The following is a 15,031-nucleotide window of genomic DNA, read 5'->3' on the forward strand; positions in this document are numbered from 1 at the left end:
TGGGCTAACAAACACACTTGAACAAAAGGGCCTCCATCTTTTTCCCAGATGTAGGTGGTGACTGAGCCTCATCCCACAGCTGGGGACTCTATTTTACGGTGTGATGATACTGACTAATAAAGGGGAAGGAAAGTTCAGGAACTGTGAGTCCTTGCTAGGCTAAATACCTTAGCCAGTGTATGTTGATCATTTGAAGTCTCTAGAATTTGTAAACATTTATTATAAGTGATGGCTTAAGCATGGTTTAATGTGTGTCATCTTAACCCTAGAATTGTTTAGGAACCAGATCAGAGATCAGTGCTCCCAAAGAACTTTTGGCATATCTGGTCTGGGGCAAGGACGAGGCTGCCAAGAGTTTCAAGCATTTGTTTTTAAACTTCCAGCCAAAGAAACTGGTTGCTTTTCTTTATAGTCTTTTAATTCTAATCTGCCTAACCAATTTCTATCCCCTGTTTTTTGTTGTTGTTGTTTGTTTGTTTGTTTTTCATTTCCCAATCCCACACCAAAAGAGGTAACCCTAACTACTATTATGACATTGGGGTGATGGCCAGTCTGGCGTCTTACAGCTGGATGGGATCATCTGGGATGGCATTCAGGGTATCCCTCCAACGGCTTTATCTAAAAGACTCCAAAAGTGCATTGATAATTTAAGTACCAGCCAGGCCTGGGGAGGAAAGGGAGTCCTTGGCTAGAGCCTAGAGGACCAATGGATTTGTTGAGTTTACTTTCAGGGCATGAGTGAGTGGTGAGTGCTCCAAAAGCAAGTTTTCACCCAGCATGGATGACGATAGTTTCCCCACAGCTGCATGGGTGGATCCCCTTCTCTGCAGTCTTCCCATCCTATGTACCCTGTGTCCACCCCAAGACGCCAAGGCCGTATGCAATTAGGGCAGAGTTAAGTTGCATTGGCTTGGAGCAGTGGTTGGATACTCAGGCGAAGGTCCAGGGTCACTGCCTGTCCCCTCCTTCTAGAAAGGGACATCAACAATCAGCAAAACCAGCTAGGATGGCCCTTTATAAACTGAGAAAAAGTCTTAAATCCCCTCTAGAAACTAGTCAATACATGATGTGAAACAGTGTGTCAAAAATAAAAACAAAGCAGCTAAAACTAAAAAGGACAACCTACTGTGGAGGTCTGGTATTGCCTCAGTCTGTTATAAAAGGGATATGATGATCCTGAGGTTTCAGTGGTACTGGGAAGTGCTGTGCACCAACATCTTGGTTTATGCAATATGGTTGTACCAAGATGACAGTGAAATCACATGGTTGTGGTTGTCTTGACGTCACTAGCCCAACTGTTGACAAGGAAACATGGTTCCTTTTTGCTTATCGTGAACCAAGCTCCGTGATAAAATGGACCCATTCGCCATCAGGGCACAAGTCCTCATGGGATCCATTCATCTCACAGATTAAGTGTGGACAGTCTTCCATTTTCCTTTAAAATGACACTCTGTAGCCCAAGTTAGCCTTGAACTCACAGCAGTCCTCCTGTCTCAGCCTCCCAAGCAGTCGGATTGCAGGTGTGGGCCACCACATTTGGCTTTGACTACTAAACTGTAAGGAATTGGTACCTTATCCTTGCCACGAGAGAGACCGGTGCTCTCTGACTGCTTCTGCGAATAGCAAATGCAGCAATGTGGGATGAGCATCCAGGGACAGCAATGCTGCTTTGAGTCTAGGACACGGAATGAGAATCTTGTATGTTAAACGCAGTCAAACAAATACATAAAATCACACCTGAGAGTGAGTGCTGGAAAGGGCCAGGTGGGTTTAAACTCATTTCTTTTTCAGTTATTTAACCAGAAACCCCAGATGACCACAAAATCCATACAGTCTTGTGAATTTCTTCGTGTGTGTGTGTGTGTGTGTGTGTGTGTGTGTGTGTGTGTGTAAAACATGGCTGCATAGCACCAGGCACAGTGTATGGACAATGCCATTGTTCTATCTCAAGCAAACCACTCCTCTCTCTATTCTGATCCATCTCCCTGTTTCAGAAGAGACCCCCAGACACATTGGCTCAGATCTGGATAAACAGCCTCTGAGGACTCTGGTTTCCATGTTTTCTTTATCAAAGGCTCTGATCAGCTTTGTGTTTTTCCTATCTCCACAGAATTCCAGGCATGTGTTTCCATTGACCTGCAATCCCTGTAGGGGATATTCTCAAACCAGCACACTAATAAGATGTTGAGGGCTTGGGGTATAGCTTGATGTAAATCACTGGGCTTCATCCCAATTGAAAATAAAAGTAAATTTAAAAATTGTTGAATGAAAAAAATTTCTTTGCATCTTTGAAATGATTGTGTTTTTGATCTTCACTTTGTGAATGTATGTATTACACTGATCGATTTTTTTTTATATTTTGTATTTTTTTTAAACTACTCCCACCCCACCCCCAGGAAGAAGAGGCAAGTTAGTAATTCCCTCATTCATTCCAAATACCAATGATAGGGCAGAAGCAGGGAGTGGAGGGCAGGAGCAGGGAGTGGAGGGCAGGAGCAGCTGCAGAGAAGAGAACTGCTATGATCCCCTACACACACACACACACACACACACACACACACACACACACATACATGCGTGCGCGCGCACACGCATACCTGCTTTTGAGGTGGTTAGCATGGTGCTCGTCTTGGTAGGAAACTGTTGACTAATTTCTAGAACTTCCAGGCATAGTGTTCTGTACATTCTTGTTAACCTCACACTTCCATGGAAGAAGGAACTTAAATTCCACCATCTTGCTGGTGTCACTCACTTGGAGCACGGTTTTTAAATCCAGTCCTTTAGGCTGTGCTTTTCATAGCATTGTTTAGTGTATTGTATTTAATGTTGTTGGGATAGTCGGGTCTGTGCCATCCTTCCCTTTGGTATTTGTATTTAATGTTGTTGGGATAGTCGGGTCTGTGCCATCCTTCCCTTTGGTATTTATATTTAATGTTGTTGGGATAGTCGGGTCTGTGCCATCCTTCCCCTCTGGTTTTCAACATCTCTCATGACTGTTTTCCACTCTTCTTTAGTAGTGAGTGAATACTTTCTAATGAATGTAGCATTTAGATTTCATTAATGGTGTGTTCACTGCTTTCAAGCTTTCTTTTGGGTGGTTTTTCCATTTACAGTATACAAGTTCACTTATTGGGATCACCTTATTTCATAAAAATTTAACTCCAGTCATATTTCGGAAAGTAACAAGTTCTAGTCTTTCTGCTTTTGTGGTATTAATGTGATACACATTACATTTGTCAGTTGTAAATTAAAATTTATATTGGCATAATTAATTGCTTTAGTACCTGTCATTTCCTTAGCCCACTACTGCTTTGCTGTGAAGACATCCATTGTACCGCCACTGGCAAATGTATCACACTCCTCTATCAGCCCTGTGTTACAGTTTCATCCGTAAAGTTGCATTATAAATCATTTAAGGGAAGAAATGAGAAGAAACATACATTACTATACTTTATTATTACTATTATTAATTTTTACGTTAGCACACACATTAAAGAGGTTCATTATGGCATTTTCATATAATTCACCCCTTCCCCATTGCCCCAATCCTCTCTGGCTGGTCTCCTCCCATCCCCCAAATAACCCACGTTTCCACTCTTATGTCACCTGTGATCATTTATAATTGCGTACACCTATGTCCTTTTTTCACATTGATTTATCATCTGGAGTCACAACATTCTATCTGAAAAACCACCTTTAGTCCTTCTTTTCCTCCATTTCTCTCGCATTTTCTTTCCGTATTGGAAACAGTCTCATCGTGTAGTTCTGGCTTGTCTTGCAACTCGAGGCAACGCTCCTGTCTAAAGCGCTGGAATTACAGAGGAGGTCCTTCGTCCCCAGCTCTGCAAGCCTTTAAAAGTAAGGCAGAGGGGAAGTAGGGAATAAAGACCGACCGAAAGCATTCATCCTGGCTCTTCCTGGACTGAAAGAGGTGGCTGCGCGCACACAGGACCAAGAGCTGCGAACGGCGTTGGTCCAGACCCGAGAGTGAGCTGCTCTAGGATAGGCAGACACCGACTTCCGCTTGGACTTTAAAATGGTGAAAATAAGTGTGGCCTTAGGCTTCTGCACCTGATGTTTCCAAAACCTAACAAAAATCAGATTTCTGTCTTGAATGTATTCCCAAGAGCACGACTGCGGCGGGGGTGTAGCTCAGTGGTAGAGCGCGTGCTTAGCATGCACGAGGCCCCGGGTTCAATCCCCGGCACCTCCAGCCCTCTCAAAGAGGAGGACCCCTGTGGGTTACCAGCTTTCTTTTCTCTCCACGACTTTACTATTTTCCTTTCTCTTTCCTTGCTTAAACAGAAAGCCAAACGATTTCACGGAATGTTAATGTTGCTAGAAAGCAGCGAACCGACTTTGCAGCCAGGAAAAGCGGTACCCCCAGTCCGAAACTGCAAGGTTCTGACGTAAACTGCGTTCCCAGGAGAGGAAGGTGAACCAGCATCGCCCTGTCCGTGAGCGAAGTTCGTTCTGCCGCAGACTGGGGTTCCTGGATTTTTCTAAGACGACCCACGGAATCGATTCACCTGAGACAGTGGCGCCCTCTGTGGGAAGGCTGGCGTCCAGACCCATGGGGAGAAATCGCAATCTGGACTCTACAAAAAATAAAATCGCATTTTAAACTATAGTCCACGACAATAGCTCACACATTGAAGCTTAAGAGGCATCAGCTTGAATGCTCTCAAAAGATTAAAAGAATAGACAATACGTATTTCTATTCCTGAATACCTTCCTGCTACTCCTGTCTTTGACTTTGTTTTACCATTTCGTGGTATTACGATGCTTATAATTTCTGAATCACTGTACTGTAGTTGAATATGTGAAATTCATTTTCTTTTTAATACAAAAAGTTTTGAAAACGTTGCGGTATAAAGATTGTGCTAACTTGTCATGTGAACTGGAACTTTTTTTTTTTTTTTTTATTCTCCTTGTAAGTAGGATAGAATTTGTGTTTATTGCTTGCATTCTCTAACTAATGTTCAGGAATGTTTGTATTAACATTGTTTCAAGCTGTGAAAGATTCCGTTTTGATTTAAAATCTTTTGCAGCTGTAATGTGGGCTGAAGGGTATATTCAGAATTGGGAAGTCCCTGCCTTTCAACAGGGACGATATCAGACCAGTGTTCTGTGACATCAGCAGGGAATTTTCAAAGCAGGAAAGTTCCAAAAGACGTTCATTCTCAGAACGACGTGCCTTACCGTTGGGATGTGTTGTTCTGAAGAGAGGCTCAGCCGCTGTCGAGAAGCCAGTGGCTGGTTTTCTGTTCTCAACGTTGCGGGATTTGTATCCTCTCCCTTCCTCGTTCCCAACGTTGAGCTTTACCGCATCTCTTGTCATCATTGTGTCAGGAGAAAACTATCAACACGTTCCGGCCAGGGGGATTCATCTGTGCTGTGAAAGGAATATGGTCAAAATAGGAAAGAGAACACCGTGGTTATTATCACTGTTTCTCAGTGTCCTGCTCTGTGAACAGGCAATAGATTTCGTGGGGGACATTCTTTTACCTCTGACATTTAAGGAAGAAGAGAGAAGGAGATGAAAGCCCAGAACAGGGGTGGAGTATGGCACTGTGGTAGAGTTTGCTTAGTGACAGTGATGCTCTGGGTTCCATTTCAGAACTGAGAAGGAGGAGGGGGGGGTGGGGGGAAGGAGAAGGAGAAGAAGAAGAAGCCGCCAAAAATCGAGCCAGAGAAAGCCGTAAGAAATATATGATAGACGTTCCAAACATATTATTGTGTATTTTTCTTTGTTCGTTTTCCAGACAGGGTCTTAGTATGTAGCACTGGCTGTCCTGGAACTCACTCTGTAGACCAAGCTGACCTCAAACTCACAGAGATCCACTTGTCTCTGCCTTCCGAGTACTAGGATTAGAGGCGTGGGATGCCATGCCCTGATAAAACTTTGCTCTTAACAAGACCCACTTACCCCATCCTGTTGTTTTATTTTGAGACTCTCCTTCAACAAGCTCATCTTTTTGTTTCACTTTCTCCAGGAGAAATAAAAGCTTGAGAAGCTTTTGTTGTTTTAATTAATCTGTTTTGTGATATTCTGAACCTCACATATTCTAGGCAAGTGGCTAAGCTTCATTCTAGCTCAAGACTTACAAGATCTGAAAGGAAAGAGGTTATGTGAAACCCAGTGCTACCCTGTGAAAGGTGGAAGCTGTGTGGATATAAATGTCCATTAGGCCATCAGCCTCCAACTCAAAATGTAGTGCTTTATTCTTTTTCAGACATTTGACTTTTAAAGTTATTTATTCCTTTTCAGCCCAAGGCACTGTCTTTCACATTAAGACAAAGTGGAAGATTCTGGGCAACATAATGCAACACCTTGGAAAGCAACAAACCAAAATGTCGTAAAGACCAAAGAAAACAGGACTTCACATTTTCACGTTGTGTGGCTGTTTCCTGTAGTAGAATATTACGGTGTGTTACTTTTGTTTATGTTGCATTTGTTGAACTCTGTGAAGCTGTGTTACTGTGCTGGTCTAAAACCCGGATGGTCTAACAAAGACCTGAATCGCCAGTAGCAAGGCAGGAGGGAGAGGTAGGCGGGGCTGGCAGGCAGAGAGAAGATATAGAAAGAGAAATCTGAAGGAGGAGGAGAGAGAAAAAAGATGGAGGGGTGAAAGGAAGAGAAGAAGGAGGACTCCAGGGGCCAGCCAGCCACCCAGCGACACAGCAAGCCACGGAACAAGAGTGAGATTTATAGAAGAGAACGGGAAAAAGTAGATGGGATAATTTAAGATAAGGACATCTGGCAAAAAATAAGCCAAGCTAAGGCCGAGCATTGATAATTAAAAATAAGCCTCCATGTGTGATTTATTTGGCAGCTGGGTGGCGGCCCCCCCACACACACCAAAAGAGAAACAACAAACAACAGTGTCCTCTGAATTGAAATACTCCTTCCAAAAGAGTGGGCATTGGTTCCTAGGACTGCAGAGGTAAACAACTCACAAAGTCTCAGAAAGCTGAAACTTACAGGACTCTTGGGGTGAAGAGACTGGCCAAGCTGCCTGCAGGTGGTGGTGTCAGTTCCGACTGTGCTGGTGGGGTTTTTAGTGATTCATACTCTGTTAGTAACTCCTCACCCACAGTCCTAGGAGGAATTTCAACAAACTCATTGACCTCTGAACTTGGAGGGAGTCCTTTCTTTGGTCTGTGGTTAGATCCCTATTTGGAGTGAACAGATGTTTGTTCCTGTCTCCTCAGGAGACATGGCCGAGAGTTACACCTTTTTGCTCTGTCAGTTTTAAAACCAGCACCTTAGCAGTTACTGTCTTCCCCCTGACCCAGATGTTCCAGAAGCATGCTTTCTGCACCTGTACTTTCCTGAGCAGAGGAGGAATATGCGAATAGTTTTGACCCTCTGTTGAGCCCAGGCCTCCCTAAGCTAAATGAACTCCACTGCAGAACTCCTCACCAAACCTGAGCTTAGGCTTCTGAGATCAGTGGTTAGTTTATCAGAAAAATCAGATATTTGGAGCTTATTTTACCATTTCCCCTGTAGACAAGTATTTCAATAATGAAACGAACAGTCTGAATATTGCCACAGGAAATAATTCTCACAGTGTTGGTGTACCTTGGAGAAAACAGAAAAACAAATAAAAATGTTATTGTGAGGAGTTTCTGGTAACCTAATTGGTATGTGGGCTTTCTTCACACCTAATTTGAAGATAATTTTCTTGTCCGCACCTTCCAGCACTCACACACACACACACACACACACACACACACACACACACACACACTAGAGTGCAGTTTTATGGCGACACTTCTCCAGCCTTCCACTTCAGTGAAACCTGCAATTTCTGCTTCCTCTTTTCTGTTGTAGCAGTCCCGTGGGGGGAGGGGGGTGGGGGTGGCTGAAACTGCTAACCCGACACACACCGTTTCCAAGTCCAAAAGACACCCAGGGTAATTTCAGAAGGTAAACAGCAGCACAGACAAATGAGGACGAGACGCCTGCTGGGGGCTGGTCCCAGAACACGGACTCTTGCTTTTTTATGTTTGAAATTCCAAGGCCATGTAGATAATCACTGTAAATCACAAGGGTTAGAGGAGGAAGTTCACTTTTTTTTTTTTTTAACCTTTTGTAGATATCAGAAAATGAGTGCTTGCTTTCCAAGTTTCAAAGGACAATTTCAGTTTTAATCGCCCTCTTTCCTGCTCCTCTAGATAAGTCACCCACAAGAATTTATGTATTTATTTAGCTAGTTATTTAGTTTTCTTTTTGAGACAATGTCTCAAATAGCCAAGCCTCCAGCTACATGGCCAAAGCTGACCTTGCATTCTTGATTTTCTGCCTCCTGTGCCAAGTGTTGGGATTACAGGCAGGCATCACCATGCAGCACTTCACTCACAAATACTTAGATCAGAGTAGTAGATCAGGTGAGATCACTGGGCTACATCCATAAGAAGAAACCCAGAGAAGACTATGTTAAGTTCAGCCCATCTCAAACCTAACTTATCTCACCCCAATCGCTTCCCCATTTTAACAACAAGAAGAAATAGTCTGGGATGCAGCTTAGTGGAAAAGCGCTTGTCTAGTGTGATGGAGTTGGTTTGACCCCAGCACCTCAGAACAAGGGAGAAGAGACAGCTTCTCTTTGAGTCTTTTGCTGACTGCTGAGAAACTTGGCTCTTTCTGTCTCTGCCGCTTTCCAGTCTGTATTGTACGTCTAATAAGATCCTATAGAACTAGCTACCTATTAAAATGCTTTCAGAACTCCTCATTCTTCTCCACCCCCAGATCTGCTCTCTGGCTTGTCCCTGGAGCACTGGGAAGTCTCCCACAAACCTCTTTAGTTAGTTGCCTTCCTGCTGGAATGAAACAGACTCTTGGGAATGAATAGCAGGATGATCTTGGTGTTCTGATCTGGGTGTCTCCATCAGAGCCTCAGAAACAATGTCCTCAACATTTCCATTGAGCAGAGAAGCAGGAGGAAAATGACTTTTTAGCCTAGGATGAGGTGGACAGTTTGCTAACACATTTCCCATATCACTCATCCCAGTTCAAGCTCTACTGACTAAATCATCAGTGTCTCCAATGATGCCTGGTTCCATTTTTACACCCCGTGCCATGAGAAATTAACCCAAGAATGGGGGCCCAAAAACTACAACAAGATGTTTCTGGAAGGACCTTGACTACTGCCCTTGAGATAGGTGTGGGTGGTGCTTAGTGGCTGAGTGCAGGCTCCTGATACCCACAACACCCTCTGAAAGAAAACACTTAAGATTTTTTAATGGTTTCCATTACCTGCTCACAAAAGAAGTCAACACATGATATAAAACATTCTTTTTAATTCCATACTATTTAGACCTTGTGCTGTTTGGTTTTTTTTGTTTTTTTAAGTTGACAGAAAAGTAACTTGGAAAGGAGAAACCCTCAGTTAGGAAAATGCCTGCCTCAGATTGGCCCATAGGCAAATTGATGGGGACAATTTCTTGATTAATGATTGATGTGAGAGGGCCCAGCCCATTATGAGCCATGCCACCCCTTAGAAAATGGTCCTGGCTTCTATAAGAAAGTAAACTGAGCAGGCCATGGGGAGCAAGCCAGTAACTGGTTCCTACATGGTCTCTGCTTCTTTTCTTGCTTGAGTTCCTGTCCTTGCTTCCTGCTATGATGGAGTCTAACTTCTAAGATGTAATAAATTCCTTTTTTTCTAAATTGCTTTTGGTCATGGCTTTATCACAGCAGCAGAGGGCAGACCACATGAGTCACAAAACAGTTTAAGCAGATGGCAGAGTAGAAGGTATATACACACACACAGTCTCTTAGTTTCCTACAGTCAGAGGGATGGCTGTCAACTTGACTGTAACTGGGATTAACTAAAACCCAAGCATCTGGCACATCTGTAAGGGATTTCCTGATTGGATCATTTGAGATAGGAAGACCTATTTTAAATCTGAGCCACTCTTGGTGACAGCCCACAGAAAAGGACAGGGAAAAAGGAAGCCTTTGCTTTTTGTCTGCTCGCCTTCATACTTGCTGGCAGGTTCATCTATTTCATGGCTGAGATATTCCTTTGCTGGCATTAGAACCTACTTCCTGATTGCAGTGCAGACCAAGGACCAGCAGCTCTCCAGGCATTCTTGGGCTTTCCATCATGAGACAGTTATTGTTGGACTACCCAGTCCACAGCCTGTAAGCCATTCTAATAAATCTCCTTTCAATATGTATACCCTCATTCTATCCATTCTGTGTCTTCAGAGAACCCTGGCTAATACAGTTAGCATAGCAAATGGCCAGAAATTTGTTGGTGAGCTTTTCACCAGCTGACCATAGATCAAGAACAATATTCTTTTCTCCTTCTCTTCCTCTTTCACCCTTTCTTCCTCCTTTTCCCTTCCTCCATCTTTAAAGCTGGTGTGTCTGTGCTTAAGAACACATACTACAGGAAATTTCAAAACACAAAGGAAGTTTATTTTAATCTTGGACATTGCCGAATGCAAAGGTGGTAGCTAATGACAAAGGTTTCTGAATCATCCCCTGCCGGTGGGTGGTGTATTTCAGTGGCACAGTGCATGCTTGGCATACCCAAGGATCTGGGTGCAAGTACTACCTGCTATTGGTTTTCCCATCATTTGACCTGCAGCTTCCTGCTTTTGCTGTTCAAAACGCCCTGCCTGGTGATGTTGAGGCATCCATGGGGAAGCAATTAGTGTTTCTTCATACAAACCACTGCTATTAACTCTGCTACTTTCCAAATGCTCCCAGGCACTTCAGCGGAGTAGAAAGCAAGTCATTTATTTGCCAAGATCCAGTTTTTGTTAGCTGCAAACTGGAATTAGCACAATCACTTCTCAACTACAAACAGTACAAAAGAGGCACAGCTGGTTAGGAGAGGCGCTGCTACCCTGGGTCCTTCCTGAGGAGGAGATCGGCTGTCTGCAGTCGCACACCTTCGGAGCTCCAGAGCTAGACCTGGAAAATCTCCCATCTTAGCTCTTTACAAAAGGTAAGTGAGTCTCAGTGACAGGAGACTCTGTTTCTTGGCTTTGCTTTGGGGGGCAGAGTCCCACTAAGCTTTTAGCAGTCTTCCGCCTTGGTCTCCCAAGTGCTGGGGTTATAGGCATGGACCACCAGGTCAGGTTTACAGTGCACCTTTTCTCACTTCCCTTCACCTACTCTCCAGGAAATACCCATCTAACTCTGGACCATCCTCAAAGGAAACCTCTTTGCAGTTCCATCCTGTAACCACAGTTCCAGGGAGAAATTCACAGCATGACACTCCACAAGACCCTGAACCAATGCTTATTTTCAGAGCCATCTTCATCAAAGAGAACAATCTGGAACTAAACATCCACGAAGCAGAAATACAGTCTTTCTCTTTCTTCAGGGGCCAAGCAGCCTGAAGGTCTTCCAGAATAAGGGCAATATGAGGTCAACCCACTTGACTACCATCAGGACCCAACTGTGTGGCCCCTGGTCCTATGTCAGGATGGAGGAGAAAGACACTGCCTCCCCTGGCCTGCCTCATCTTCTCTGAGGCTCCTCTGAGTCTTTCTGGGCCAAGAGCAGAGTGTGAGGATGGACGGAGCTCTTTGAAATTCAGTTATCAGTGGATTTCTGAGTTAGGAGTCCAGCAAATCTATAAGCTAGCTCTTCCTTATCTTCTTCACTTGGAGTAAAACCCAATAAAATCGATGATTCTGTCTCCTCCACAGGACATTAGGAAATCCCCCAGCTCCCCTAGAAGCTGCCAAAACCAGAGATTCTTGAATCACACGAGAAAATGCCTCCTCATGTGTGTTCCCAAGTATTCAGCCATTTTCCTTCCCTAACTAACAAGAAAGATGAACTTTAAATTTTAAGGAGTTTCATGCCATTTTCTGCTGAAGCTGTGTGCCTGGTTACCAGTAGTGCATGGGCTCATGCAAACAATCATTCCCGTTTCAACCCCAGTGTTCTGCATCACCCTGAGTGACTGTCAGTGCAACCAGGATGACAGGGAAAAAGCAAACAATAAAATAGCAAAGGGGACCTGCTACCTTTGGGTTCCTTCAGTTGGAAGCAGGAAGCACATCCGAGTACTGTGCCTGGCTTCTCCACTTCTTTCTACTGTGTCCCTGAAGGATGGAAGAGGAGTCTGGGGTGAGGCCAGAGTCAGAGCGTTTGCCTAGCCACGAGAGACCTTGGCTTCCATCCCCAACAACTGCAAAGGAACCTACCCATTCTCTTCAAAAGGGATCCTACTCTCAGACACAGATAACAGCAGAACCCACATGAAGGGTGTGAATGGTGAGTGGTCCTGATGTAAAGATAAGACATTAAAAATATACCGAATTCTACAAAAGAAAGTTTCAATTTTCTAAGAGAATGACTCCGGGTAGTTGAAATTGCTCAGTTGGGTGAGGATAATGATCTAAAGGTCTCTCTTTTTGGCAACCTCTTAATTGACAGCTATGATACCTTTAATATTTGTATCTCATATCCTAAAGTATACAATACACACACACACACAGGTTTTTCGAGACAGTGTTTCTTTGTGTAGCTTTGTGCCTTTCCTGGAACTCACTCTGTAGCCCAGGTTGGCCTTGAACTCACAGAGATCTACCTGCCCCTGCCTCCCGAGTGCTGCGATTAAAGTCCTGCGCCACCACCGCCCGGCCACAGTATATTTTGTATACTATGTAACTATAGAGTTTACTGTTTTGAAAATCTGATCAAAGGAATGTGAGCTCATCCCACTCTATTGGTTGCCTGTACCAACCACTAAGAAGAGTGTAAAGTTTTAGATGACATAGTATGAGCTGTACTTAAAGTACTATTTAAAGCTTTATCTAAACCTAGGATATTGTTAGCTTTAAAGATTAAGAAGTCCAATGTGCTACATGCTGTTGCCCTTGGAATTTATTTCTACTTTGATATTGTGTATGCTTGTAGAGGAGGTGTTTTCACCAGAAGAATTGTGGACCACAATATCTATAGAAAAATAATTATACAGTTTGAGCATGTATGGCAGGCTTGGCATTTGCAAAGAAGGTTTTTCAATAAGAACACTTTGGGTTTGCACTTTGAGTAAAGCTCAGTGTGTGGAAAGAATTACTAGCCCCTAGAAGCTACTGGAATACGGGAATTTGTTTAACATCAGTGAGCTTTCAACAGTCCCAAGAATATCCTGAGTTTTCTTGTTGATATTTCTTCAGTATGTTGTACCTTTTTCTAGAATTTTCATATCATACTTCTGGGCTGGTATTCATGAAAGATGAAAGCATCATGCTACAATGTTGTCAAATACATTTAACCTTTTGATTCATGAAGAAAACAAACATGAATAAAGTATTCCTTCTTCCTGTGAATTCCTAAGAATTTAGCCAGCAGTTCTCTCCAGGAGCCACACAGTACAAACGAAGTGTTTCTGCAGACCTTTCCAGTAGTGATCTCACAGCATTATAACTCTAAGATAACACACCAAGGCAATTCTCCTGCCTCTGCATACACAGAAACAAGCAAGCACACATTATCAGTTTTGTGTGTGACCCTTTGCTAGTTGTTCCTTTAAAGTTAAGAAACCCTATAATTCATTGTGTCCTGTTTTTATTATAAAAATTGTGTCATGAACTGGAAGCACAGTGCCACCAGACGACTCTCACTTGCCAATTTCTAAGGGGCTGGTGTTATGAACACCAGCACAGGCCCATATGTAGACAAAAAGAAAGTTACTAGCCTCTAGGAACCTGGTGTCACAAATACATTTTCTTGTTACTTTTCTCCTGTAGCTTAAACACAACTTTGATCTGGACAAATACTGGCGCTTAATAACCCCAAAGAAGCACAAGTTTTTGCTTGATTCTTTCGCGTTTAAATATGTAAATTTTGATTCACTGTGTGGATAGTTGTAGTAACTGATTCTTCAAAAATTCCAGGCCAGAGGCTGGGAAATAGCTTGAGTTCTGGGTGTTAGTTCTTCATAAAGGTATCTCAAACTGCTATACCTTCTCAACTAACTGTTCTTCCTTCAGCTGGGATACCTTGTTGGCTTTATTCAACAAGTATTTCCAGCATTGCGTTGCGTTTCTCCCTTAAATCCGGTCTTCAGTTGCTCTCCCTGTTCAACCCCACCTGTATCCCTGAAGCTGTTTGTCCTTTTGCTGTTGGGATAAGCACCATGACCACAAGCAACCTGGGAACAAAAGGGTTACTTCATCTTCCAGGGAACAGCAGTCCATCACCTCGGGAAGCCAAGGTCAGAGCTCAGGACAGCAAGCCGGGAGTCAGGATCTCCAGTGACGCAGAGACGTGGCGGAAGCTGCTCACTGGCTTTTCCTCGCTCCGGCCTCTAGCTTTCCCTACACAGTTCAGGCCCTCCTGCCCCGATGTGACACTGCTCACAGAGGCCTGCCTTGACACAGCTCTATCAACTACCAATTAAGAAAATGCCCAGAGGCATGCCCAAAGGCCAATCTGTTGGAAGCAACTGCTGACTGAGATTCCCTCTTCCCACGTCTGTCTGTGTTAAGGACGAAAACTACAACACTGTTTCACTAGAGAGTGGTGAACTTCTCTCTAGTACTATTATTAGCTAGGTGTCCTGTGTTAGGTTAATAAGCTGGAAGCTTAGAGGAGGAAAATACAATGAAATCTCTTTCAGAGTGTTTGCTGACGGTGCCTTTCTTCCAGCAGCCTTACATTTCCTATTTCCACTGAGCAAATAACAGAAATAAAGTCGCCTGGGTGGGGAAAAAGGGATGTTTCCATCACTTGGTGTCTCGAGTGAAGGAATTCTAGAAGACATCAAGAGAATCCAGAACTTGATTCCTTGCCAAGCACAGTAGGAGATGCTTACGACTCAAAGTTAGCTCCTTGTGGTTATTTAATACAGGTTCGTAAGCTTTTCCTGTATTTGGGGTGCTGTGCCCCAACTTCTGTTCCATGTAGATACATGGAAGAAAGCTGGAAAACAGAATTCCTTTCTAGGGAAGTACTAAGGCCATGCTCCCACGAGCAGGGGGTGTAGCTCAGTGGTAGAGCGCATGCTTTGCATGCATGAGGCCCCGGGTTCGATCCCCGGCACCTCCA

General features: G+C 43.7%; 2 non-coding genes across 2 annotated transcripts; both read left to right on the top strand.

Annotated features, from left to right (window-relative positions):
* Positions 1–4,141: 4,141 nt before the first annotated feature.
* Trnaa-agc lies at positions 4,142–4,213 on the top strand. Its single transcript has one exon. It is a non-coding gene; the product is annotated as a tRNA-Ala (tRNA).
* Positions 4,214–14,959: 10,746 nt separating this feature from the next.
* On the top strand, positions 14,960–15,031 carry Trnaa-ugc. The gene has a single exon. It is a non-coding gene; the product is annotated as a tRNA-Ala (tRNA).

The sequence above is a fragment of the Onychomys torridus genome, chromosome 5 (assembly GCF_903995425.1).
Source record: "Onychomys torridus chromosome 5, mOncTor1.1, whole genome shotgun sequence".
Taxonomy (NCBI): domain Eukaryota; kingdom Metazoa; phylum Chordata; class Mammalia; order Rodentia; family Cricetidae; genus Onychomys; species Onychomys torridus.